The 26,000-nt window shown below is 42.8% G+C and overlaps 1 non-coding gene across 1 annotated transcript; it reads left to right on the top strand.

The window, feature by feature from the left end:
* Positions 1–8,254: 8,254 nt before the first annotated feature.
* Positions 8,255–8,336, top strand: Trnas-gcu (transfer RNA serine (anticodon GCU)). The gene has a single exon. It is a non-coding gene; the product is annotated as a tRNA-Ser (tRNA).
* The last annotated feature ends 17,664 nt before the right edge of the window (positions 8,337–26,000 follow it).

Genomic DNA, 26,000 nt, shown 5'->3' with positions numbered 1-26,000 from the left:
TCTTTATCTTTGAAGGTCCATATGTTGTACATAAGATTGTACATCCCAAAGCGTTACTTCTTATGGAACCTTCATCAGGTGTAATTAAAGGATTATATAGTGTTGATGAAATGAAATCCTTCATTCCTAAATAAGTTAATATTTAGTATATGTTACATATGGAAGAGCGTTCATAGTTTACTCATGTGAAGTTTTCGTGATAGTTACGTGTTATTTTAAAGAAATGACAGGAAGCTTAAACAAGTGTTCTACAATAATCTACCGGTACTCCAAAAAGAGAAAGATAACTAAAAGGGGATTTATATGGAAGAAATTTTGTTATTAGGTCAGAAGGAATTTTGTATATTTTATATTTACTCGGATAGTAGGAACCAAAGGGGATGGTTAATAATTTTAGGGACCATGGGCGTCCTGAGCTATATGGCTCACGAGAACATAGCAGAGTGCCTTTAATAGAGATTTGTAATAGTGTTAATATAGAACACACCAAACGGGGCTCTCTCGCTTGGTTCTCCTAAATAAATTGCCATTACCCAACAAGGTGTCCGAAGGTAAAGAAAGCCGTGCAGAGATTCTAAAAGAAAGTTTTGCTTGATTTCTTCTTGACCTCAGGCATAAATAGGGCACTAGGGAAAAGAATGACGTAAAGTAAATAGTACTATTAGTTATTGTGAGAAACTTATTAGTAATATACATTTTTGGAAAGAATAACTCTAGTAAATGAATAAAACTGAAACTAATCTATCACAATTTGAACGCTCTGTCCTAATGTAACAACGTTAAAGAGCGTTCTAAATTAGTATTTACTAGCAACTATTAAATGAAAAGGAGTAATCACCATATATTCGGTTATGAATTACCATAATAGCCGGCCGAAGTGGCCGTGCGGTTAAAGGCGCTGCAGTCTGGAACCGCAAGACCGCTACGGTCGCAGGTTCGAATCCTGCCTCGGGCATGGATGTTTGTGATGTCCTTAGGTTAGTTAGGTTTAACTAGTTCTAAGTTCTAGGGGACTAATGACCTCAGCAGTTGAGTCCCATAGTGCTCAGAGCCATTTGAGCCAATTACCATAATAGCACAATTAAGAGTAAATGACAAATAGTCACAACAATATCGTAGTAAAAGGATTAAATCTATCTAAGAGCAAGAACTCTAGATTACGTAAAATGTGAGGAAAATGTATTAACAGTTAAATGTTGTAGATAGAAAAAGTTTTATTTTCGGTTAAAACCTGACAAACTGAGCTTGTGGGTGGGGTATGTAGTGGGACGCGAAATTGAAGCGTCACCCATCCACCAGTGTCAGCCCAGTTTGCAAGTGAATATAAGTTTAATTTAGTTTTGTTTATGTAATTTTTGTAATATTTGTGAATTGTCTAAAGTTTTGTATTTATTTTTTATGTTTCATGTACGGAGAGGGCGGCGCAACGAACGGATACAACAAAGGATGGGGCCCCTCCACGCCCGCACCAACGTGGTGACCAACACAAAAGTTCTACTGTCACCTCCGTATGCATGTTAGTTTTGAATCAAGGCGTCACAGGATGCAGGCTGTGATGTTATCCATGCGTCTGGGTAAGACTACTCATTAACATGGTCCATCAGGAGATAGAAGTGGTCGAAAGCGATCGAAGGGTAGCGGTTGTAAGAGCAGAGGAAAAAAAGTGCCAAGGCCAGCGCCAAGGGAAAAAAACCTCTGCGACAGTAGGACGGGTAGTAAGGGCAGTAGCGGCTTGCTATCTGCGACAGTGCATGCAAGGTGTGGTTGTGTTAGTTCGAGGTATCGTGCATCGTTACCTTTGTCGTTGTTGGAGCTTGTTGCGGCGCTTGCTGCAGTTGCTGCGTCCCTGCAACAGTTCAAGGTCGTTGTGGATTAGTGGGCGATCGGTCATAGATCGGCTCACGGACTGTGTAGGGGGGTGTGTGTGGCTGGTTTGCGTGCTGTGTACAGTACGGTTTCCCTGCGGTTGCCTGTTTTTCGGCTAGTCGCACATCTGGGTTTCCAGTAATAACTGTGTTGCAGGGGCTCGCCAGTACTGTCGTGTTAGCGTTCTATAGACCATAGATGTTCAGTTCCTAGCCAGTAATGTCTTTGGTCTGTTATGCTTCCATCTATGGTTGTGGTCGTAGTTACCCAGAGAAAGGATAAACGGGTTGCGCGAGTGTCTCGTGTTATTGTACAGTCGTGTGGAGAGTTTTTGGAATTCCTGCAAGATGGTATCTTGCCGGTATTCCCGGTGAAGGTCCGCGATGCGTGTGTAGCGCGGAGCGTTGCTTATGATTTTGAGTACTTTGTTCTGTATGAGCTGCAGACGGCGCAGGCGAGTTGGCGCAGCGTATCCCCAGACAGGGGCTGCGTACGTCATCAGGGGTCTAATAAGTGTCACGTACATGGACCTAGACACCCTCCTGTTTAGTGTGCTACGCCTGTTAAGCATAGGGTAGAGTTGTTTGAGCCTCGCGTTAGCTTTGTTGGTCACGTGTTGAATGTGGTCCCCCCAGAGTAGTTTCCTGTCCAGCCAGACACCGAGGTATTTGACCTTCTCGCGGAAACGTATTGGGCGTGTGTGTAGTGTTATTGGGTTGCAGTGCTGATGTTTGCGCAGTTGCTTCGGTCTTCTAGTGAACAGAACGGCCTCGCACTTGTCGACGTTTACTCTAACACGCCATTTCACCAGCCAAGGCTCCGCCGTTCTGAGTGCGGTCTGTAGTCGTGAGTTAATGTTAGACGGCTTCCAATCTTGCGCAAGGATGGCAGTGTCATCCGCGTAGATTGCTACCGTCGTGTTATGTGTAGCTGGGAGGTCGTTGATGTAGAGGTTAAACAGTAAGGGCCCTAGGATACTTCCTTGGGGTACTCCTGCCTGTATACCATGTCGTGTCGATTGTTTGCCCTGCACGTCAGTGTTGAAACTCCTGTCCGTGAGATATGAGTGTATGAGACGTACGAGCCCGTCGGGGAACCCTGCGTCACTGAGTTTGCGTATTAGGCCGTTGTGCCATAGACGATCGAAAGCCTTTTCGATGTCCAGGAACACCGCCCCAGTTGCCTTGCTTGTGTTGTATCCGTGTGTTATGTATTCAACGACGCGGAGGAGTTGTTGTGTTGTTGAGTGGTGATTCCTGAAACCGAATTGCTCCGGTCTCAGGGTGTCGTTTGTGATGCAGTGCCTGGTGAGTCGTTTTAATATTACCTTCTCAACGATCTTGCTGAGCGCGCTCAGCAGACTGATGGGTCGGTAATTTTGTGGGAGGGAGTGGTCTTTCCCCAGCTTCCTGAACATCAGGACCTTGGCCGTCTTCCAAAAGGCGGGGAAGCGTTGGTGTTTGAGTATGGCATTCGTAATGTGTGCTAGGTAGTCTACAGCTTTGTCCGTGAACTCCTGGAGGACACGGTTTTGAATGCCATCGTGACCAGGGGCCTTCCTAGCGGTGGTATGCATGATGGCCCATTTGATTTCTGCTGTACTAGCTTGTCGGATGTTGTTGCGCGCTGGTTGGGCCAAGATGCGTGTGACCCATCCACCAGTGTCAGCCCAGTTTGCAGGTGAATATAAGTTTAATTTAGTTTTGTTTATGTAATTTTTGTAATATTTGTGAATTGTCTAAAGTTTTGTATTTATTTTTTATGTTTCATGTACGGAGACGGCGGCGCAACGAACGGAGACAGCATCTTCGCTGCCGGGACCAGAGGGAAAATTGCTGGCCACTATACGTCGCGGGCCGACAGCCAAAGAGCGACAGAAGATTCTGAAACCGATTTGTTGCGTCGTGCTTCTAAAAATTGAAAATGAATAATTTGTAATGTTTTGTACAACAATGACGTCGTAGAGAGTTTAATCTTATTGATAATGTTAGTTTTGTCTTGTCAAGGCTCAGGTTCACGTCTGTATGTAGGAAGATAATAAATTAGTGGATGCTACTAAAGTTGGAATACGTGTTCCGAGGATTTATTTATGAAGAATTATGTGAATGGATTAATAGTATATTTGACAAGATTTTTGAATTTTGACAGCGTTCATCGCGACTTTGAATCTCAAAAGTTTATTCAATGTGGTCCTAATATCGATTAAATCAGATAACGTGTATCAATATAATTTCTGAGGAGAAACAAACGACATCTAAATTGAAAAAGTTTACGCAAACCAATTGGCCCGAGTGACGTAATTCTGTGCATACGACTCAAATGATGTTTTACAGTTTCGTTCAAGAACCATTCTGAGACAAATAATTTTGAAGTGGGTTGTAACTGACGTAGGTGACGAAGTCTACACACGGTCATATGTCAAATGAAAATCATTTAAACAAATCTATACGTCATTACACTACAATGTTCGACGGCGAACGTACATCGTGGAACTTACGAAGTCTGACTTCGTGCTGTTGATACAAAATTCGGTCTAAGAGAGAAGGATGGCAGCGTACAAATCGCCTCTATTTATATGCATTTAAACAACTGCTGTCATTATTACATACTGAATTTTGCATTTATATAATTAAAATTTTTACGTATATATTCCCAAATTACATTCAAATGTACATGGAATAAAAGTGAATAATTTCATACAAAGAGAGGAAAGAATCTGTTTCTATTAAGACCATAAATTACATGTTTTATCATTGCACAATATATTTCCTTAATTTGCATATAGTATTTAACTGACTTAGAGAAAAACCATGCTATCATTTTCAGGTGAACAGAGTGGTTAGTTTTATTGAACGAAAGGCCTAGATGCAACTAATTAATTTTTGTACGAGTAAAATTTTACGTTTCTATATGGTCGTAATTACAGTTGTATTAACTAACACCAATTAAAACATGAGTATGCTTGATTCTGATTGAAAAATCATCGTGTCATATTTCAAAACAAAAAATTGCTGTCTCTCTATGACTTGGAAATATCGGAACTTTAATCTTTAATTACTCCATATTTACAACAGCAAAATCAATCCTACCATGTGCTTGTAGGTAGTACTGTGTGTAAATTATGATGGTACATTTGTTTTTAATCCAACATGTTTCCTTCATTCCATATACTGATGAGACGCAATGTAAACAATGTCAAAGCAATGCCCTCTTCGGGAGGGTGGAGATGAGGCTGGAATAGGATACTGGATCCCAAGGGGCTGTGGTATTACACTCTAAGATTTTTACCATCCACGCTTCCCTCCGATACTAAATTGGTGATCCCTTGATGGCTCTGAATGTGACCTACCAACCGATCCCTTCTTTTAGTCAGATTGTGCCACAAATTCCTCTTCTTCCCAATTCTATTCAGTATCTCCTCATGAGTTACGTGATCTACCCATCTAATCTTCAGAATTCTTCTGTAGCACCACATTTCGAAGGCTTCTATTCTCTTTCTGTCCAAACTATTTATCGCCCATGTTTCACTTCCACACATGGCTACACTCCATACAAACACTATCAGAAAAGGCTTCCTGACATTTAAATCTATACTCGATGTTAACAAATTTCTCTTCTTCAGAAATGCTTTCCTTGCCATAGCGAGTGTTCATTTTATATCCTCTCTACTTCGACCATCATCAATTGTTTCGCTCCCCAAATAGCAAAACTCATCTACTACTTTAAGTGTCTCATTTCCTAATCTAATTACCTCAGCATCACATGATTTAATTCGACTACATTCCATTATCTTGGTTTTGCTTTTGTTGACGTTCATCTTATATCCTCCTTTCAAGATACTGTCCATTCCGTTCCACTGCTCTTCCAGGTCAAATGATTACGAAATTAGAAATCAGGTATATTTAAAAGTGACGTGTTTAATAATATCGTAGGAAAAAGGTGCTTGTCAGATTACATAAACTGTACATTTTGACACGAGTACATTAAAACTATTAGCATGCTTTAGCATGGAAAAGTATTATAATTTGGATATGTTCGAAATTTTAAATAGCATACTTTATCAATGAAAAGCCTAAGGCAGTAATTTAGATTAAATGAAATTCTAAAATAGTTACAGAGGACGGTTCGTCTAGGTCACGTATAAAGTTACGTCCTCTAGCGTGGGGGGTAAAAGTTACAACACAGTGAGTGTAGAGCCCGCTTGACGTAACGTGGGCTGCTTGCAAGATGGGGATGTGTTTACTAACATCTTAACGTAGCTACGAAATTGCTGAGTTCCTTTAAATGAAACTATCCGTAACGGGGTAGCATATGTCCAAGGAAATGGCGTAAATTTGTATGCAGTGGTCGTTAAGTGTCTTTTTCCTGCATTTTTTCACGTCGGTATAAATTTTTATATCTTCATATAATGACATAAAGTTCCTCTTCTTCATTGTATGAATTATTATGAGGCTGTTATCTATACATTTTATGTAACCTGAATTTTTCTGTGCCGGTATTTTACATGTGTGACCTGAAAGCATTTTCGTGTCGAAACTCGTACATTAGCATTATGAAAGGTATCCGTTGTGTCTTTATGTTCAGCGTTTGGCTGCATTAACATTTTTTCAGGTTCCATTAAGTCTTCAATATTGTAGTCTGTATTTTTCTAAAACAAAAATTTGATTTTGTTTTTCATTTTTTATTTTAACGTGAGTACTAATTTTTCCAGATCGAGGTTCGAAATCGTATTATATTACAAAAAATAAATCGGCAAGTACAGGATTACATACCCGTATTACTGTTGTTTAGACTGTAGGTTGCTTGGAGATGAAGAAGCTTGCGCAGGATAGAGTAGCATGGAGGGCTGCATGAAACCAATCTCTGGACCGATGACCACAACACAACACAGACTATTATGAAATTTACTGTCAAGATTACTTACTTGATATTCAAAGGACGCTTATACCATTTCAATATAAGTTTCAAAGAATTCTTCACAGCGATTTCTCTCAAGCATTGTGTTTTTGAGATGTGTCACTGTTCTTACCGGGGTGCAGTGTGATCTGACACATTTGTAGCAGTTCGAACAAGAGATCAAAAATGAAGAGATGATGTCAAGGCATGTTTTAAATACATCGTCGAAATAAGTGAAAGTGTAACATTCCAGAAAATGATACTAGGCAAATACGTTGTCGCTTACTGTACAGTCCAGTTTGTTTGAAAACGGGGGTCAGCGCACTTACCCGGTAACGTCATTTACATTCAGTTGGTTCGATAATACATTTAAAACATAAATGTCCTCTTAATTTTTCGCGACATGTGCGATCTGCCAACAGCGTAAGCTATATTCAGCGATCTGCCAACAGCGTAAGTTATATTCAGAGGGTAGATATGAAATTTTTATTATCACCGCGGAAAAATAAAGTCACGTAATTAATTTTTTGTCTGCTTGCGGGTACATGCTCGTTGCTGGCGCACAATGAAGTCTTTGTACCGCAGTAGCGTAGCACGTCGTTTAGCGGACCCAAAATAGAATGCGGCAGCCCGTCTTCTGGTCCGCTTTATTTCGGCGCTTTAGCAGCTTGCCGCAGTTCTTGTAGCGCGGGGATTTAAATGTGTGCCAGGACCGAAGACATGTACCCGCAAGCAGACAAAAAAATTCATTCGAAGCTTTATTTTGACCAGGTGGTAAAAAAAAGCAATTTGATTTCTACTGTTCGTATGGTCGGAAGTACATAAACCTGAAATGTTCGTTAGGTTGGAACTGGCCAAGGACGGCATTTCATGCCGAATGATGTACCGCCTCAACAGAACTATGACTTCCTTTAATACTGGGTGAACGCAAGTAAGAACGAACTATTAAGAACAGGTCTAACAGAGCTTTGTTTCAAGTTTCGGTGAAGCCACAGCACGCGTAGGAATGTCTTTCCAGAGCCGTGGGGGGCAAGCCGTCAACGAACGCGCGGCTGACCTTGGTGCGTGCGTTCGCGCTTCCGCCTGACGCATCCTGCGTGCTGCGGACCGCGGCCCACGGCCGGCGCGCTCTGATTGGCTGCGGACGCGTGGCCGGCCCCCTCCCGCCAAAGCGCCGTCAGCTGACGGTCAGGGCTGCCAACCTGCGCACGCGCAAGACCGACTGGCCCGTGTCCTTCCTAACAGCAAATTCAGTCCGTCAGCAATAGACTGATAACCGTCTTCTTCTGGGGCATCCAGCAAAACACGTGGCCAAACTCTAGAAGTGCTTAAGAGACACAGCATCGCTTTTAATGACGAGAGACGTGTATGATTAGACAAGGAAAGAGTTCAAGAACGGTACGTAACAGACCAGTTACTACGTACATGGTTTATTCACGTAACAGAAGAGTCGTTCTGATGATAATTCTTAGTAAAGACCCGTGGACATAACGACGAGGTGGCCGAGTGGTTAAGGCGTTGGACTGCTAATCCAATGTGCTCTGCACGCGTGGGTTCGAATCCCATCCTCGTCGAATATTTTAAATCATTCGGATGCTAAATTAAATACTACAAATGTGTAATTACATTAGAAACGTATGAGGCAGTGTGGAAACATAATGGTACCTATGAAAAGTTTTTCTGTTGTTACTGTAACTATGGACATAATGAATTTTCGTGTTCTGCGTTTCTGCTCAAAGTTACTCAAATGATATGATTACCTGTCTCAACATATCAAGTCATCAGATGATCTGAATCAATTACGTGGTAGCTCTTACGATTGTATTGATCTGGGGAGAAGCCGCTTCAGTTGCGAGTTTACCTTGGAAAACAATGCTCAGCATCTTACACATGGCAACCACCACAATGAAGTCGTCATAATGTAATATCGATCGAAATAATAAATCCCGGCAGCAACAGAAAAATTATCCACCTTGTGGCAAACATCGGAGAAAGATGGTTAACTTGTCTGTCTCAAGGTGAAATATCAGGACACGTGCCACAAGACTGTGTCGTCCAAGACACTTGGCTAAAAAACTTTCCCCCCTTATAAATCAGGGTCATTTGGTTTCCATATGTAACACACACTGGCGCTGTTTCCAGTGCAAACGAAAACAAACGTGTTGGATCCGACACCGCCTTGTGGTGGGGAAGTTATAATTTTTTTCGATAAGTACACAGACTCTCAACAACAAGTACACAGACTCTCAACAACAAGAATGACGGCAAAAAGGAAAGACTGAAAACGATGCCCTGGATTCAGCAAGTGTAGCAACAACCTGGAAGCTCCGGGAGACGGTTCTGTTGTCCGTAGAGAAGTTACAGTGCCAGATGAGTACAGGAAGCGCTGAAGAGGGTCTAGCAGTGGTACAATGACTACAAGTTGACCCGCAACTTTAACACATGTAACATACTGCTGTGCATAAACAGGCGAAAAGACCCAACACTGTTCGACTACACTACTTGTAACCAAGCACTGGAAACGGAGCCACCTGTAGAAGTACTAGACGTATCTGTCCGGAACAACCTAAATTGGAATGAACAAATAAAACAAGTTGTGGAAAAAAACAGACGCTGCAATCCTATTCATTGTAGGAATCATCCGGAAATGAAATTCATTCGCGAAAGAAGTGGCTTACAGTACACTAGATCAACCGCGTCTTGAGTATTCCTTGTTGTTATAGGGATTTTACCGAGTAGAATCGCTACAGAAGATGCAGACGATCCGAAGAAAAGTCATGCAATTCGTCACGTGTTAATTTACAGAGATGGTTATCGATCTCCAGTGGCAGACCCTACGAACGAGCTGTTGACCATTACGGCAAGTGAAAGAGAGAGATAACGATAGCAATTTTTGTGTCTATGATAAATCCCTTCCTTCGAAAATTTCCTCGCTTCATACCTCCTCTGAGTTACCACAGATGACGTGTGACGTTTCTCCTTGGTCCTAAGATTGCAATGCACGCGAGGTGCCTAGTTGCTTCCACCGCCCTGAGTGGAATGAACGAGTTCTGGATAATGTTTACTAAGCTGCACTCGTCTACAGTTGTCCTCCGAGCAGAAAATAGCACGTGGGTCGTGAATCCGTTATCTTGAGGCTGTAATGAATTGTTAGCGAAGGACTCGTATTGTGTAAATAATAAAATTTTTGAACTGATTTGTTTAAACGGGATGTTACTCACTTTCATTAGCAGAATACGAGATCTGCACACGAGAACTGAGCAAGCCTCTTCATCTCCGAGTAACTGCTGCAACGTACATCCTTCTGAATCTGCTTAGTGTATCCATCTCTTGGACTTTCTGTACGATTTTTACCCCCCACCTTCCCTCCAATAATAAACTGGTGATCCCTTGGGGCCCCAGAACGTGTCCTGCCAACCGATCCCTTCTTCTAGTCAAGTGTGTTCCTCTTCTCCCCAATTCTGTTCAATACCCTCTCATTAGTTACGTGATCTACCCATGTAATCTTCAGCATTCGTCTGTACATGTTGAAAGCTTCTGTTCTCTTCTTGTCTACACTGTTTATCGTCCATGTTTCACTTCCATACATGACTACACTCCACACAAATACCTTCAGAAAAGATGGAGTGTGTGTGTAGTCGTGTATGGAAGTGAAACATGACGATAAACAGCGTAGACAAGAAGAGAACAACTGCTTTCGACATGTGGTGGTACAGAAGAATGCTGAAGATTACATGGGTAGATCACGTAACTAATGAGGGGGTACTGAACAGAATTGGGGAGAAGAGGAATTTGTGGCACAACTTGACTAGAAGAAGGCATCGGTTGGTAGGACACGTTCTGAGGCCTCAAGGGATCACCAATTTAGTATTGGAGGGAAGCTGGGGGGGGGGGGGGGGAGGTAAAAATCGTACAGCAAGTCCAGGAGATGGATACACTAAGCAGATTAAAAAAAAATGTGTGTGAAATCTTATGGGACTTAACTGCTGAGGTCATCAGTCCCCAAGCTTACACACTACTTAACGTAAATTATCCTAAGGACAAACACACATACACCCATGCCCGAGGGATTACTCTAAACTCCGCTGGGATCAGCTAAGCAGATTCAGAAGGATGTACGTTGCAGTAGTTACTCGGAGATGAAGAGGCTTGCACAGTTCTCGTGTGCAGATCTCGTATTCTGCCAATAAAAGCGAGTGGCATTCCGTATAACAAATCAGTTCAACAATTTTATTATTTACACATTACTAGTCCTTCGCTAATACTTCATTACAGGCCCAAGATAACGGATTCACGACCCACGTGATATTTTCTGCGCAGAGGACAACTACTGTAGACGAGTGCAGCTTGGTAAACATTATCCAGAACTCGTGCATTCCACTCAGGGCGGTGGAAGCAACTAGGCACCTCGCGTAAACTGCAATCTTAGGACCAAGGAGAACCGTGACACGTCATCCGTGGTAACACAGAGGAGGTACGAAGCGAGGAAATTTTTGAAGGAAGGGATTTATCATAGACACAAAAATCGCTGTCGTTTTCTCTTTCTTTCACTTGCCGTAATGTTCAACAGCTCGATCGTAGAGTCTGCCACTGGAGATCGATAACCATCTCTGTAAAAGAACACGTAACGGATTGCATGACTTTTCTTCGGATCGTCTGCATCTCTTGTACTGATTATACCTAGTAAAGGTCCTAGAACAACAAGGAATACTCAAGAGCTGGTTGAACTAGTGTACTGTAAGCCACTGCTTTCGCGAATGGATTACGTTTCCGTGTGATTCCTCCAATGAATACGATTGCGGCGTCTGTTTTTTTTTCTTTTTTTTTCCACAACAGGGGCGCATCTCGACAAATCTCATGTTCGTGGATGAGCGAGGACTCGGAAAGCTCCATTCATTCTCGGGACGTGGAGTGTAGCGGTCTTCTTCTGGACAGTTGCAGATTAATTCGGTAACGGTCCTGCATGGCATGTTGGTAAATGACAGTGTGAGGAGGGACTTTTACCCTAAGACAGCGAGAATGCTCTGTGACTCCCATACGCCTAGAGATAGATCGTAAATTAATCTCTATGCTCGAGGTGTTAGAAATATGTGGACCGCTGTTTGGTATACTTCGATGACTTATGTGTTCGAGAATTAACACTGAACGGATGTACTGCACAGTCATCTATCCACGTTCGCAATGATACTCGCAAAGTGGAGAAGCGGTGGCTTAGCTATGATACTGAAATAGGGGAAACATGCTGTCACATCATTGGCCGGCGTTGAAGTTAATGTATAATTGCTCAAATTGATCGCGCTATCAACTGTGATGCTTATTATTACAGTACATCGGCGGTGTCTTTTCCATCCCATCCGTGCATTGGCGCGCTATTGGTTACCACATAATGATTGACTGAAAGCGATTGTTTGAGTTGGGGAATGAGTTTTGTGGATGGGTGACACCTTCTGGGGGTTGCTAGCACCGAAACAGTGCTCGTGTGCATGACTGCAATATGAGGAATCAGTCGAAACGGAACATAGAGTTATCAGCTATTCCGTCAGTGTGAGAGACGAGTCTAAATGTAGAGCTCGTGAATCACCTTCGGACTGTAGTTTGGAGACTCTGCACAACGCTACCAAACTCTTCCGGTTTCCTTACGTTGTAACTGTCTTTTATTTAAAATCAGCCGATGTGTGGCGTGTTATGGTATCCGCCATAAGAACATGATTTACACCGTGCAACGTCTAGTTTCCTGCGAAAGTCTGTGGATTAGAACTTTTTAATGTCAGTTTAGAACCTTGCACAGGTCTCTAAGACGTAGCAGAAAAACGAAATGTTTGGTCTTGTACAAAGCGTGTTTCAAACAACTAAACAGGACCAGAGGGAGCGTCTTTTGCGACTTAGTGTAGTCTGTGGGATACCATCATTCGCGTAGAGTATAGGTTATCAAACTTTAAAGTGGTCTCTGCAGTGCCTGTATATTTAATACGATCGTGCCGCACATACAGCAGTATCAGCGGCAGTTTGAGGTGCAAATTCGGTGAGGGATGAGGTATACCTTTTAGGAATGCTTGGAGGGTTGCACGCTGCGCTATTCTGGGGAAGCATTGCGAAATCTCCCTCTCCGCGATGGAGTCGCATCGCAGCTTTGCGACGTCCCGCGAGCAATGGTGCCTAGGTGAGTTCTATATCGGAGGAAGTTAGTGGAACTTCTATAGTTCTTAATTTTTCTCTGTTGGGGGGTAGAGAATAACGATGATAGCATGTTGGGGTGATAGATTTAATTGGACGCGGATCTGTAGTACTTGTATGTTCTCGTAGTTTGGGGATGCACCACAATGCGCGCATTGTCATCGAATGGTCAAAACATGCTCCTGTCGCACTAATTCAATTCGATCTGTTTGCAGAAGGTTGTGGGTATGGTTATCTCTGACTTCTGCTCAGTTCCGACTTAAAATTGAACAGTCACATGCCCGAAGCTGTAGAAATGGGCGCAGCTGCAAGATGCGTACGGACTGGCTAAAACGAGGTAGTAATTTTACTGTAGCAGACAGGTTCGAGGAAGGTGACTCGTCGCGAGATATGACAGTGCCAGAAATATGATTCACTTGTGGGTGTGAAACGATGCAGGTATGTGCCTGAATGGAAAGACCTGTTTCCAAATCCCAGACATCAGTTCTAGAGGATAGCGTAAGAGATCTGAGAAGCTAGTGTACATTTTCTTGCGACCTCAATCAACACATCATCTACCACCACTGTTTGTGTTTCTTATGAATCAGTCATCGCCTATATCACAGAACCTCTGATATGGTATCGAGACAGAATGCGCTACAAATACTATAGAATTATCTAGCTGGGGCGGTGTCAGGGAATCGCAAATACAGTTTACATACCACGTTCCTTAGCCGAATCACTTTCAAAATGCAGTAATTTTATCGCGAGTTTGCATTGTGGGAAAGGTGTTGGTCTGATAATACACATTCCTACAATCATTGTCATGGTATTTGTCTGGAAAAAACCGCCTCATTCAGAGGTAATGTCGTACCTCGATTCGTAAAGCGGGTATAGCTTTTAACATGGATACTTGTGTGCACCTGTAGAACCATGATAGCTTGTGACAGTAACATACAGTAGTTGTTGCTATCGGCTTTTTTTAACATCTGGCCGATTACGTCTCTCTTTCTAAGGCACAGTGGTAGCACTTGCAAAAAAAAACCTAAGAGACACGCTCACCAATCGTTAGTTTTCGGACAGTATTATTTTGCATCGTGTGGAATCATTTGTTGGTCAAGTATGAGGGTCACTCCAAAAGAAACGCACCCTATTTTTGTAAAAATACAGTTTTCATTCTGCATATGTGAAAGTATTACAGTACGCAGATACATCCTCCCTGCTTGTTTTCAAACTTAGTACAACCTGTTCCCGTGAGCGGCGCCGTCACAGCACGTCTTCAAGATGGCTGCTACACTTGACGTTCGTCAGAAGCAACATGCTGTCATAGAATTCCTGTACTGTGAAAACGAGACAGTAGGAAACATCCACAATAGGTTGAAAAAGGTGTATGGAGATGCTGCTGTCGATCGCAGTACAGTTAATCGGTGGGCAAGCAGGTTACGTGATGAAAGCGAGCATGCAATATTGGGGATTGTCCTCGCAGCGGCAGGCCCCGTACTGCACACAGTCCAGACAATGTGCACAGAGTTAACGAATTGGTGACTGCTGACAGACGCATCACAGTGAACGAATTGTCACACTACGTTGAGACAGGGGAAGGAAGTGTTTGCAGAATAGAGAAAGTGTTGGCGTTAAAAAAGGTTTGTGCCAGTTGGGTTCCCAGGAAGTTGACAGTGGCTCACAAAGAAACAAGAAAAACGGTATGCAGCAAACTTTTGGAACAGTACGAGAATGGTGGAGATGAATTTTTTGGAAGAATTGTGACAGGTGATGAAACATGGCTCAATCATTTTTCACCAGAGACGAAGAGGCAATCAATGGAGTGGCATCATGCAAATTCACCAAAGAAAAAAGAATTCAAAACCACACCTTCTGTTGGAAAAGTTATGGCTACGGTGTTTTTCGATTCTGAAGTACTCTTGCCTGTGGACATCATGCCAAGTGGAACCACCATAAATTTTGATGCATATGTGATGACACTGAAGAAACTTCAAGCTCGACTGAGTCATGTTCGACCACATCGGAAAAAGCAGGAAGTTTTGCTGTTGCACGACAATGCACGGCCACATGTCAGTCAAAAAACCATGGAAGCGATCACAAAACTCGGATGGACAACACTGAATCAACTGCCTTACAGTCCTGACCTGGCTCCATGTGTCAATCATCTCTTTGGCAACTGAAAGACTCTCTTTGTGGAACAAGGTTTGAAGATGATGACTCCCTTGTGCACACTGCCAAACAGTGGCTCTAACAGGTTGGTCCAGAATTTTACCGTGCGGGTGTGTCCTTTAGCTTAGTAGAGATACGCGAATTGACCTTTCTTTACTACCTAAATTCAAACTTGGAGCTAGTTTCTAGGAAGAGGTGGCGGCCGGATGACTTAGGTTAGTGGGGGTAGCCTAAGTGACATATTTTCCCTCGATTTTCTTAGGTTAGTAGAGATAACTGTGGTGTAATGCATTATCCTGTTGGAATTTCAACTTCCCATCGTTTTTCTGACGGGAGGGGAGGGGGTTAGGTTAGTGGAGGTAGCCCAACTGACCCGTCTTGCTGCCAAAATTCAAACTTCCCACCAGGGGAGTATGGCACTTGCGTCATCAACTGACGTCACGGCCGCCATCTTGGACGACGTCCTGTGCTATGCACGTTAGTACACGTTAGCCCGCCAATATGTGTTGGTAAGGGGATGTGGTGGTCGGTTGAGAATCGTGGTGGAGACTTTAGCTAAGTCCAGGTGGGCGTGGCACTCGTGAAAATCTGACAAAATTTGAATTTCCCACCTGGGAAGGGGGGCATGACACTTTTTGAATTTTACGCCGCCGCCATCTTGGATTTGGGGTGGGAACCATATCAGTGTGTCGACATCACAGGTCTAATGGTACTTGCATCATCACCTGACGTTGTGGCTGCCATCATGGTCGACAGCACCCTCCATTGGTGGCAATGTGTACTAGTTAGTTTGAGTCTGAACCTCGTGGTGAACACACTATTTCCCGCTATCTTGGATTGTGTTACAGATGAGAGTGCCCTCTGTTGGTGGTACTGTGTACTAAGTCAGTTGGAGTCTGGACCTCATGGTGAACACACTGGATGGCCATACTGCATGAAATTGTTTAAATAAAGACTTATATCCAGCACTGGTCAAGTCCTTTTCCCATGAATCCTTAGGAGGAGGTGGCAGTTGGGTGAGTTAGGTTAGTGGAGGTAGCCCAAGTGACCTATCTTCCTGCGGTTTTTCTTAAGTTGGTAGAGGTGTGATGCATTAGTCTGTTCGAATTTGAGCTTCGTGCCACTTTTCTGGAGGAGGGGAGGGGGCATGACAATTTCCTGACAAAAGCCGTCAATTTGGATAACGGTACTTGTGTCATTAGCTGACGTCATGGCCGCCATCTTGGATGACGTCATGCACTGTTGCCAAGTCTACACATCGCCATCTTGGATGACGTCATCGCCGCCATCTTGTATACATCGCCAACAATGGAAAGTTGTGCAGGACCTGCCTTCCCCCAATACTTGTGATGCAGATTGCACGAAGCCATGTACCCAAACTGTCACTAAGGCACTGTGCAAACTGGTGTGGGTTGCATTTACTTGGAATGGACAGGAGCCTCTGGTTCAGTTTAACTGATCATTGACTGGAAATCATAATTCAAGGACTTACTGTTCCCAAACAACGGTGGAATTTTTGTGGATGAAAATACGCCACGTCACCAAGCCACAGCTGTTCGCGATTGGTTTCAAGAACATTCTGGACAATTCGAGCAAACGATTTGACCACCCAAATCGCCCGATATGAATCCCATCGAACATTTATGAGACAAAATCGTGAGGTTAGTTCGCGCACGAAATCCTGCACCGACAATCCTTTAGCAGTCATGGACGGTTGTGGAGACAGCGTGGCTCAATATTTCTACACAGGACGTTTAACGACTTATTGAGTCCATGCAACGTCGAGTTGCTGCACTGTCCGACACACAGTTACTTTTGTCACCTCATTGTAAACCACATATATCTTTCAGCCCGATATGTATCTATCCTGTAGAGACTGCGCAGACAATATTACTGAAATACAGCTCGTAGAGAAGCGTACAAGCAGACATTCTCCCCACTCTCCGTCTGTGAATGCAACCGATTAGAATCTTAATATATGGCAGAATAAAAAGTAACTTCCACCATGCATCTCACGGTGTAGAGATGCAGATACTGTACTGAGGCAAACTCTAAGAGTCGACAAAATTGTATGGGCGTTCGTAGAAGTTTATCCAAGAGGGGACATGACTCTAGAGCTGCCATTCCTGATATAACTGATTCAGCGCATCATGCTGCTTTAACTAAATTTGACAAGAGGTGCATAAAACTTATTGTGTCCCAAATGATTGATACTCATCACCTTAGAATTTGTAAGATGTGTTATTTGCTACGTACATGTTAAACAAATTCCAACATTATAGGCAAAGTACAGCTTTATGTGTTACTAATAAGAAGAAAGATGCTACGTTTTTGAGACGGGTGTTACGATTAATCAAGGAAAACCCCCAGCTGGGAAATGGGGCCAAAATTAGTTGGTTACTGTCGAGTTGCAATTTACAATTTCTTTATTGATTACTTCAACCATTAAAATTCATTTCTTTACCACTTGACCAGGAACAGATCCAAAAAAGCTAGCAGGCATGAGTGCCTTTTCAAAACAATTTACTTTACAGTTAATGGCCAAGCCAGTTTACTTAAAACCGGCTTTGATAAAACATTTGATAACAAATCAAAATTTTCCAAGTAATGAAATTAGAAACTTTACTTTACCGTTAATAGCCAAGTCATTTTACTTAAAACAGACTTTGATAAATCATTTAATAACAAAATTAAAACTTTCCAAGTAATGAAAGAAAAACACCAATTTGCATACAATTTCGCTACCGAACATGTAGGGAGCCACTTCTTTTAAATTTTGGCACAACAAGATATTAAATTACAAGGGTTCGCTAACAGGGAGGCAGAACTGGCATTTTCAAAGGATGCCAAGTAGATCGAAACAATCAAAGTAAATATACAGTCATTCACCTTTCACAGTAACTAACAATTTTAAAGCCACGTAATTTTAAAAAAACTACCAATGAAAGGCAAACTTAACCTTTTAAACAGTGCCCAAAAACAATCAGAGTAAAATACAACCATTTAACATTTTACAATAACTAACAACTTTAATACCATGTCCTGCCACCAAACTGTCCTGGGATAGAAATAATTAACCGACCGGGTGTAAGGGCGGCCACAATTGTCTCCCGAAGGATGCTCAGGCTAGAAGCGGACTAACAGACCCACAACGCCTCACTTTCAGCAATCACATCGACCTCACGCGAGGCCAGGGGAGGAGAAGGAATCAAATCAGGAACCATAATCCCTGCCCAAAAATACACTTCCTCCCAGGCAGTATTAATAAGAAGTCAAAAGATCACTGTCTATAATTACATCGGCGACAGGGACAGGAAACCCGAACGCGGGAAGCCACAAGGCAGAAAAGACGCTGGTTGCACAAACCAAAATTCTTCAATTAACATCTAAACCTTTAACCAATTTAACTTGCAGTTTATCAGAGAAACAGCAGGTTAACGCCGATGCAAAGGTTCCTCACACCCAACCACACCGCCAGCGTAACCAACTGGGCACAGTCACGCAGCCACGCGCTCTGTAACCGGAGTCCTCGTCTTCTCTGCACCCACGGCGGCGAAATACCACTCCCCAGGGTAGGCGAGTTACTAGTCCATCATTCCCGCCTCCAGACGGAAAATTTAAAGACATCCGTTGCCGCTCCCACCAAGTAGTGACTCGGAACCACACCCGTGGCCCCCGGGTGTTCACAGCAAGAGCTTACAGCCTCGTCCCGTCAACTCGTCCCACACGTCTCGCGCCGCCAGGATAGACCACGCGGCTTCTCGGAATAACAGCCAACGCTTCCAACTGTACACCGCCACGCCACGCCGCGGTCTCATCGTACGGCAGTCTCTCCTTCCCGATTTTCAAGGGCGACCGACCGACTCGTCACCGCTAGGCAACCAACCGGCCTTCCTCCTCCAAAGATCTTATTCTCTTACACGAGGCGAACAGGAAGCAACGACTCGAAGATCGATAAGACCAGACACGCCGCCTGAGGGGAATCTCAATAGAATCGTACGCAGCATAACGATAAATATGAATGAATCAATTAACGATGGAATGGAAGAACTCAGAACAATCTTAACAGCGCGATATATGTTGAGAGCCGACACACGGCTCAGTTTTTAATTCAAAGATTTAAAATTACATCCTACTATGATTAAATTCAGAGTATCCAACAAATTAAGAAATATTGCTAGAAAATTTTCGCAAAAGAAACATACTCATAGCCTAATTGCGTTAGGTTGAAACCGAAAATTAAAAATATTACACAGAAGAAAGAATCAAACGATTGAGAAAATTCTGTTGGGTATGAAGAAAAAAAAATGCCACGTTAGTACTCGCCTAAGAGGAGAAACAGGGAATAAACTTAAAAAAAAGCTTATTTAGCTTTGATGCGAACAGTTTGTTTGCCTGAAGAACTTTACATTGTGATCATGCTAATGCATTTATTGGATTGATTTCAGACTTTCTATTGTTTAATATTGACTGGCATTACTAATATACAACAAAACGTGTTTAGAAAGCTGTATAAAGGGTAAGCCAAGACCAGAATGCGATTAGATGAAGGCAGAAAATCTTCGAAACCAACCCTAAAATTCGCCGGCTACACTTGACTGTTAACATCCTTGGGATGAAATTAGCACAGCATTTATCGTAGCGCTCGGCAGCATTATAGTACCTGCGGTTCAGCAAATTCGCAGAGAATCATTCATACAAGTGCGTGAGAATTTCGTGACGAGTCCCGTGATTCAAGAAGTGGTAAGACCCCCCCCCCCCCCCCAATTTCCTCCAGCCCCCCCCCCCCCCACCCTTGTGGATGTCTATGCAGATTTGTGACACATATGCTAATGGATTAGCTTGTCTATGGCAAAAGCGGTGGAGGGGAAAAATGAGATGGGAAACGAAAATTGTCAAAATGAACAAACGAAAAGATTAGCACAAGATATTATGAGCTAAAAGATAATTTCTATTTGGCATGAAAGAAATTGTTTCCTTTACAAACTTAGCAGGTATCTTTCCGCGGTCAGAGACATTATCGCTAGTTTTGTAAGGGAGACTTATTTATATTTTATTGTGGAAGCGGTATAATATTACGACATTAAAGAGTATTCTAGCAAGCAGAATAGGTATCGTTTGAGCAGGTGTTTCGCGGAGTGATCAGAACACAGTGGAGGCGCCGATGGGTAATGAGGCACAACTTACTCCGCAATTTATGAGGGCATACTGCCAGGAAAGGCTGCCAACCTCACAACCCGGAAGAGGGTGCTGGATATGACGTACAACACTAAGACAGAAACGTGCAGTTATGAAACTCCACATGTTGTTGACATCGGCGATGGCGTAACAGTGAACTGTTGTGGAGCAACCATTGTAAACTACGCATCAAACGGCTGTCGTTTGAGGCCCTCGTCGATGGCACTCGGTACTTCCCGTGAATAAAGAAAAAATGGCTCTGAGCACTATGGGACTTAACTTCTGTGGTCATCAGTCCCCTAGAACTTAGAACTACTTAAACCTAACTAATCTAAGCACATTACACACAGCCATGCCCGAGGCAGGATTCCAACCTGCGACCGTAGCGGTCGCGCGGTTCCAGACTGAAGCGCCTAGAACCGCTCGGCCACTCCGGCCGGCCTGTGAATAAAGAGCCAGCTGTGTTTCGCAAGAACGACGTTTTTGAATTCAGGCTGATTATGTATCAATAGATCGTTTTCTTTGAGACATTTCATGATTTTCGAACACAGTATATGTTCCAGAATCCCACTGCTGACTGATGTAAGTGATATGAATATGTAATGAATACATAGAAAGAATTAATACATAATAATAAAGAATGCATAATAATAAAGAATTAATTCATAATTAATACATACATAACTAATATATAATTAATACACAGGAAGAAAGATCCCTTATCATTTAGCTACAATATAGCAGGTCAGCAACTGGAAGCAGTTAATTCCATAAATTATCTGGGAGTACGCATTAGGAGTGATTTAAAATGGAATGATCATATAAAACTAATCGTCGGTAAATCAGATGCCAGACTGAGATTCATTGGAAGAATCCTAAGGAAATGCAATCCGAAAACAAAGGAAGCAGGTTACAGTACGCTTGTTCGCCTACTGCTTGACTACTGCTCAGCAGTATGGGATCCGTACCAGATAGGGTTGATAGAAGAGAGAGAGGAGATGCAGCGGAGAGAAGTGCGCTTCGTTTCAGGATCATTTAGTAATCGCGAAAGCGTTACGGAGATGATAGATTAACTCCAGTGGAAGACTCTGCAGGAGAGACGCTCAGTAGCTCGGTACGGGCTTTTGTTGAAGTTTCGAGAACACACCTTCACCGAGGAGTCAAGCAGTATATTGCTCCCTCCTACGTATATCTCGCGAAGAGACCATGAGGATAAAATCAGAGAGATTAGAGCCCACACAGAAGCATACCGACAATCCTTCTTTACACGAACAATGCGAGACTGGAATAGAAGGGAGAACCGATAGAGGTACTCAAGGTAACCTCCGCCACACACCGTCAGGTGGCTTGCGGAGTATGGATGTAGGTGTAGATGTAATTCAGTGGGTTTCTTCTATTTCCTTTCTTGTATATAGAGGTAACCTGTGCTTCTCTCCAGTCTCCAGAAACAGACCTTCCGTCGTGCTAGGGGTAGTATTGTATATGTTTGTTAAAACTAGAGCTACTTCATCAGCATACTCCGAAAGAAAGCTGATTATTATATAGTCTAGACAGGAAATGAAATGATCGAATGGGAACCATGGACCTTGCCGTTGGTGGGGAGGCTTGCGTGCCTCAGCGATACAGATGGCCGTACCGTAGGTGCAACCACAACGGAGGGGTATCTGTTGAGAGGCCAGACAAACGTGTGGTTCCTGAAGAGGGGCAGCAGCCTTTTCAGTAGTTGCAGGGGCAACAGTCTGGATGATTGACTGATCTGGCCTTGTAAGATTAACCAAAACGGCCTTGCTGTGCTGGTACTGCGAACGGCTGAAAGCAAGGGGAAACTACAGCCGTAATTTCTCCCGAGGACATGCAGCTTTACTGTATGATTAAAGGATGATGGCGTCCTCTTGGGTAAAATATTCCGGAGGTAAAATAGTCCCCCATTCGGATCTCCGGGCGGGGACTACTCAAGAGGACGTCGTTATCAGGAGCAAGAAAACTGGCATTCTACGGATCGGAGCGTGCAATGTCAGATCCCTTAATCGGGCAGGTAGGTTAGAAAATTTAAAAAGGGAAATGGATAGGTTAAAGTTAGATATAGTGGGAATTAGTGAAGTTCGGTGGCAGGAGGAACAAGACTTTTGGTCAGGTGATTACAGGGTTATAAATACAAAATCAAATAGGGGTAATGCAGGAGTAGGTTTAATAATGAATAAAAAATAGGAGTGCGGGTTAGCTACTACAAACAGCATAGTGAACGCATTATTGTGGCCAAGATAGATACGAAGCCCATGCCTACTACACTAGTACAAGTTTATATGCCAACTAGCTCTGCAGACGATGAAGAAATTGATGAAATGTATGACGAGATAAAAGAAATTATTCAGGTAGTGAAGGGAGACGAAAATTTAATAGTCATGGGTGACTGGAATTCGTCAGTAGGAAAAGGGAGAGAAGGAAACATAGTAGGTGAATATGGATTGGGGGGAAGAAATGAAAGAGGAAGCCGCCTTGTAGAATTTTGCACAGAGCATAACTTAATCATAGCTAACACTTGGTTCAAGAATCATGAAAGAAGGTTGTATACCTGGAAGAATCCTGGAGATACTAAAAGGTATCAGATAGATTACATAATGGTAAGACAGAGATTTAGGAACCAGGTTGTAAATTGTAAGACATTTCCAGGGGCAGATGTGGATTCTGACCACAATCTATTGGTTATGAACTGCAGATTGAAACTGAAGAAACTGCAAAATGGCGGGAATTTAAGGAGATGGGACCTGGATAAACTGAAAGAACCAGAGGTTGTACAGAGTTTCAGGGAGAGCATAAGGGAACAGTTGACAGGAATGGGGGAAAGAAATACAGTAGAAGAAGAATGGGTAGCTCTGAGGGATGAAGCAGTGAAGGCAGCAGAGGATCAAGTAGGTAAAAAGACGAGGGCTACTAGAAATCCTTGGGTAACAGAAGAAATACTGAATTTAATTGATGAAAGGAGAAAATATAAAAATGCAGTAAATGAAGCAGGTAAAAAGGAATACAAACGTCTCAAAAATGAGATCGACAGGAAGTGCAAAATGGCTAAGCAGGGATGGCTAGAGGACAAATGTAAGGATGTAGAGGCCTGTCTCACTAGGGGTAAGATAGATACTGCCTACAGGAAAATTAGAGAGACCTTTGGAGATAAGAGAACCACTTGTATGAACATCAAGAGCTCAGATGGAAACCCAGTTCTAAGCAAAGAAGGGAAAGCAGAAAGGTGGAAGGAGTATATAGAGGGTCTATACAAGGGTGATGTACTTGAGGACAATATTATGGAAATGGAAGAGGATGTAGATGAAGACGAAATGGGAGATAAGATACTGCGTGAAGAGTTTGACAGAGCACTGAAAGACCTGAGTCGAAACAAGGCCCCGGGAGTAGACAACATTCCATTAGAACTACTGATGGCCTTGGGAGAGCCAGTCATGACAAAACTCTACCATCTGGTGAGCAAGATGTATGAGACAGGCGAAATACCCTCAGAATTCAAGAAGAATATAATAATTCCAATCCCAAAGAAAGCAGGTGTTGACAGATGTGAAAATTACCGAACTATCAGTTTAATAAGTCACAGTTGCAAAATACTAACGCGAATTCTTTACAGACGAATGGAAAAACTGGTAGAAGCGGACCTCGGGGAAGATCAGTTTGGATTCCGTAGAAATGTTGGAACACGTGAGGCAATACTAACCTTACGACTTATCTTAGAAGAAAGATTAAGAAAAGGCAAACCTACGTTTCTAGCATTTGTAAACCTAGAGAAAGCTTTTGACAATGTTAACTGGAATACTCTCTTTCAAATTCTAAAGGTGGCAGGTATAAAATACAGGGAGCGAAAGGCTATTTACAATTTGTACAGAAATCAGATGGCAGTTATAAGAGTCGAGTGACATGAAAGGGAAGCAGTGGTTGGGAAAGGAGTGAGACAGGGTTGTAGCCTCTCCCCGATGTTATTCAATCTGTATATTGAGCAAGCAGTAAAGGAAACAAAAGAAAAATTCGGAGTAGGTATTAATATTCATGGAGAAGAAGTAAAAACTTTGAGGTTTGCCGATGACATTGTAATTCTATCAGAGACAGCAAAGGACTTGGAAGAGCAGTTGAACGGAATGGACAGTGTCTTGAAAGGAGGATATAAGATGAACATCAACAAAAGCAAAACGAGGATAATGGAATGTAGTCAAATTAAATCTGGTGATGCTGAGGGAATTAGATTAGGAAATGAGACACTTAAAGTAGTAAGGGAGTTTTGCTATTTAGGGAGTAAAATAACTGATGATGGTCGAAGTAGAGAGGATATAAAATGTAGACTGGCAATGGCACGGAAATCGTTTCTGAAGAAGAGAAATTTGTTAACATCGAGTATAGATTTAAGTGTCAGGAAGTCGTTTCTGAAAGTATTTGTATGGAGTGTAGCCATGTATGGAAGTGAAACATGGACGATAACTAGTTTGGACAAGAAGAGAATAGAAGCTTTCGAAATGTGGTGCTACAGAAGAATGCTGAAGATAAGGTGGGTAGATCACGTAACTAATGAGGAGGTACTGAATAGGATTGGGGAGAAGAGAAGTTTGTGGCACAACGTGACTAGAAGAAGGGATCGGTTGGTAGGACATGTTTTGAGGCATCAAGGGATCACAAATATTGCACTGGAGGGCAGCGTGGAGGGTAAAAATCGTAGAGGGAGACCAAGAGATGAATACACTAAGCAGATTCAGAAGGATGTAGGTTGCAGTAGGTACTGGGAGATGAAGAAGTTTGCACAGGATAGAGTAGCATGGAGAGCTGCATCAAACCAGTCTCAGGACTGAAGACCACAACAACAACAACAACAACAACAACAACAACAGACGCCACTTCGGCGACTTGCGTGTCAATGATTATGACAATGATGATGAAGGACACACAACACCCTGTCCCCTGCCGGGAATCGAACCCGGGCCCCCTTGCGTGGTAGGCTGTAACGCTATCGCTGCGCTACAGAGGCGGACGTCTAGACAGGAAGACTTGCCTTTATTGAGTGACATAAGCTGCTTCGGTTCACCAAGAGTATCTACTTCTAAGTTACTCAGATGGCAGCTGTTCTGAATACGAATTCTGCAGCATTTACTGCATCTTGTTTGTTGAAGGAATTTCGGTAATACGTGTTCAGTAACTCCGCTTTACCGACGCCATCATCAGTAACAGTGCCGTAGCTATTGTGCAATTGTATTCATTACGTCTCACCACTGGTATACTTTATATGCCATCAGACTCTCTTTTGATTTTCTACCACATTTCGAGATAGAGTTTTATACTGGAAACTTAAAGAGGATCTCGCATTGAAGTCCTCGCTAAATTTCGATGTTCTGTAAAATTTCTTCACTCTCAGAGATTCTACATTCTTTTAAATCTGGCATGCTACTTCGTTGTTTCTGTTACATTCTAGTGACCTGTTTTGTGTACCATGGGGGCATCTGCTCGTGCCTACCATGGGGGATCTGTTCCGCCTCTTACGAATTTACTTGATTGAGTCTGTCAATTCCCATAAATAGAATTTCTCTGAACTCCCTTTCATAGTTTGCTAAGAATGGAGATTGTATCTCGTGGAGGCGTCAAGCAAATTTTGTATCTGATATTTTAGTAGATATATTTTGCGTTCATTTAAATGGATTTAGATGTTACAGTGTTTAGCCTCTCTGCAACAACCTTGTGATCACTAATCCCTG

The sequence above is a fragment of the Schistocerca serialis genome, chromosome 4 (genome assembly GCF_023864345.2).
Source record: "Schistocerca serialis cubense isolate TAMUIC-IGC-003099 chromosome 4, iqSchSeri2.2, whole genome shotgun sequence".
Lineage (NCBI taxonomy): Eukaryota > Metazoa > Arthropoda > Insecta > Orthoptera > Acrididae > Schistocerca > Schistocerca serialis.
Note: the sequence above shows the minus strand (reverse complement) of the source record. Positions and strands in the feature narration are given on the sequence as shown.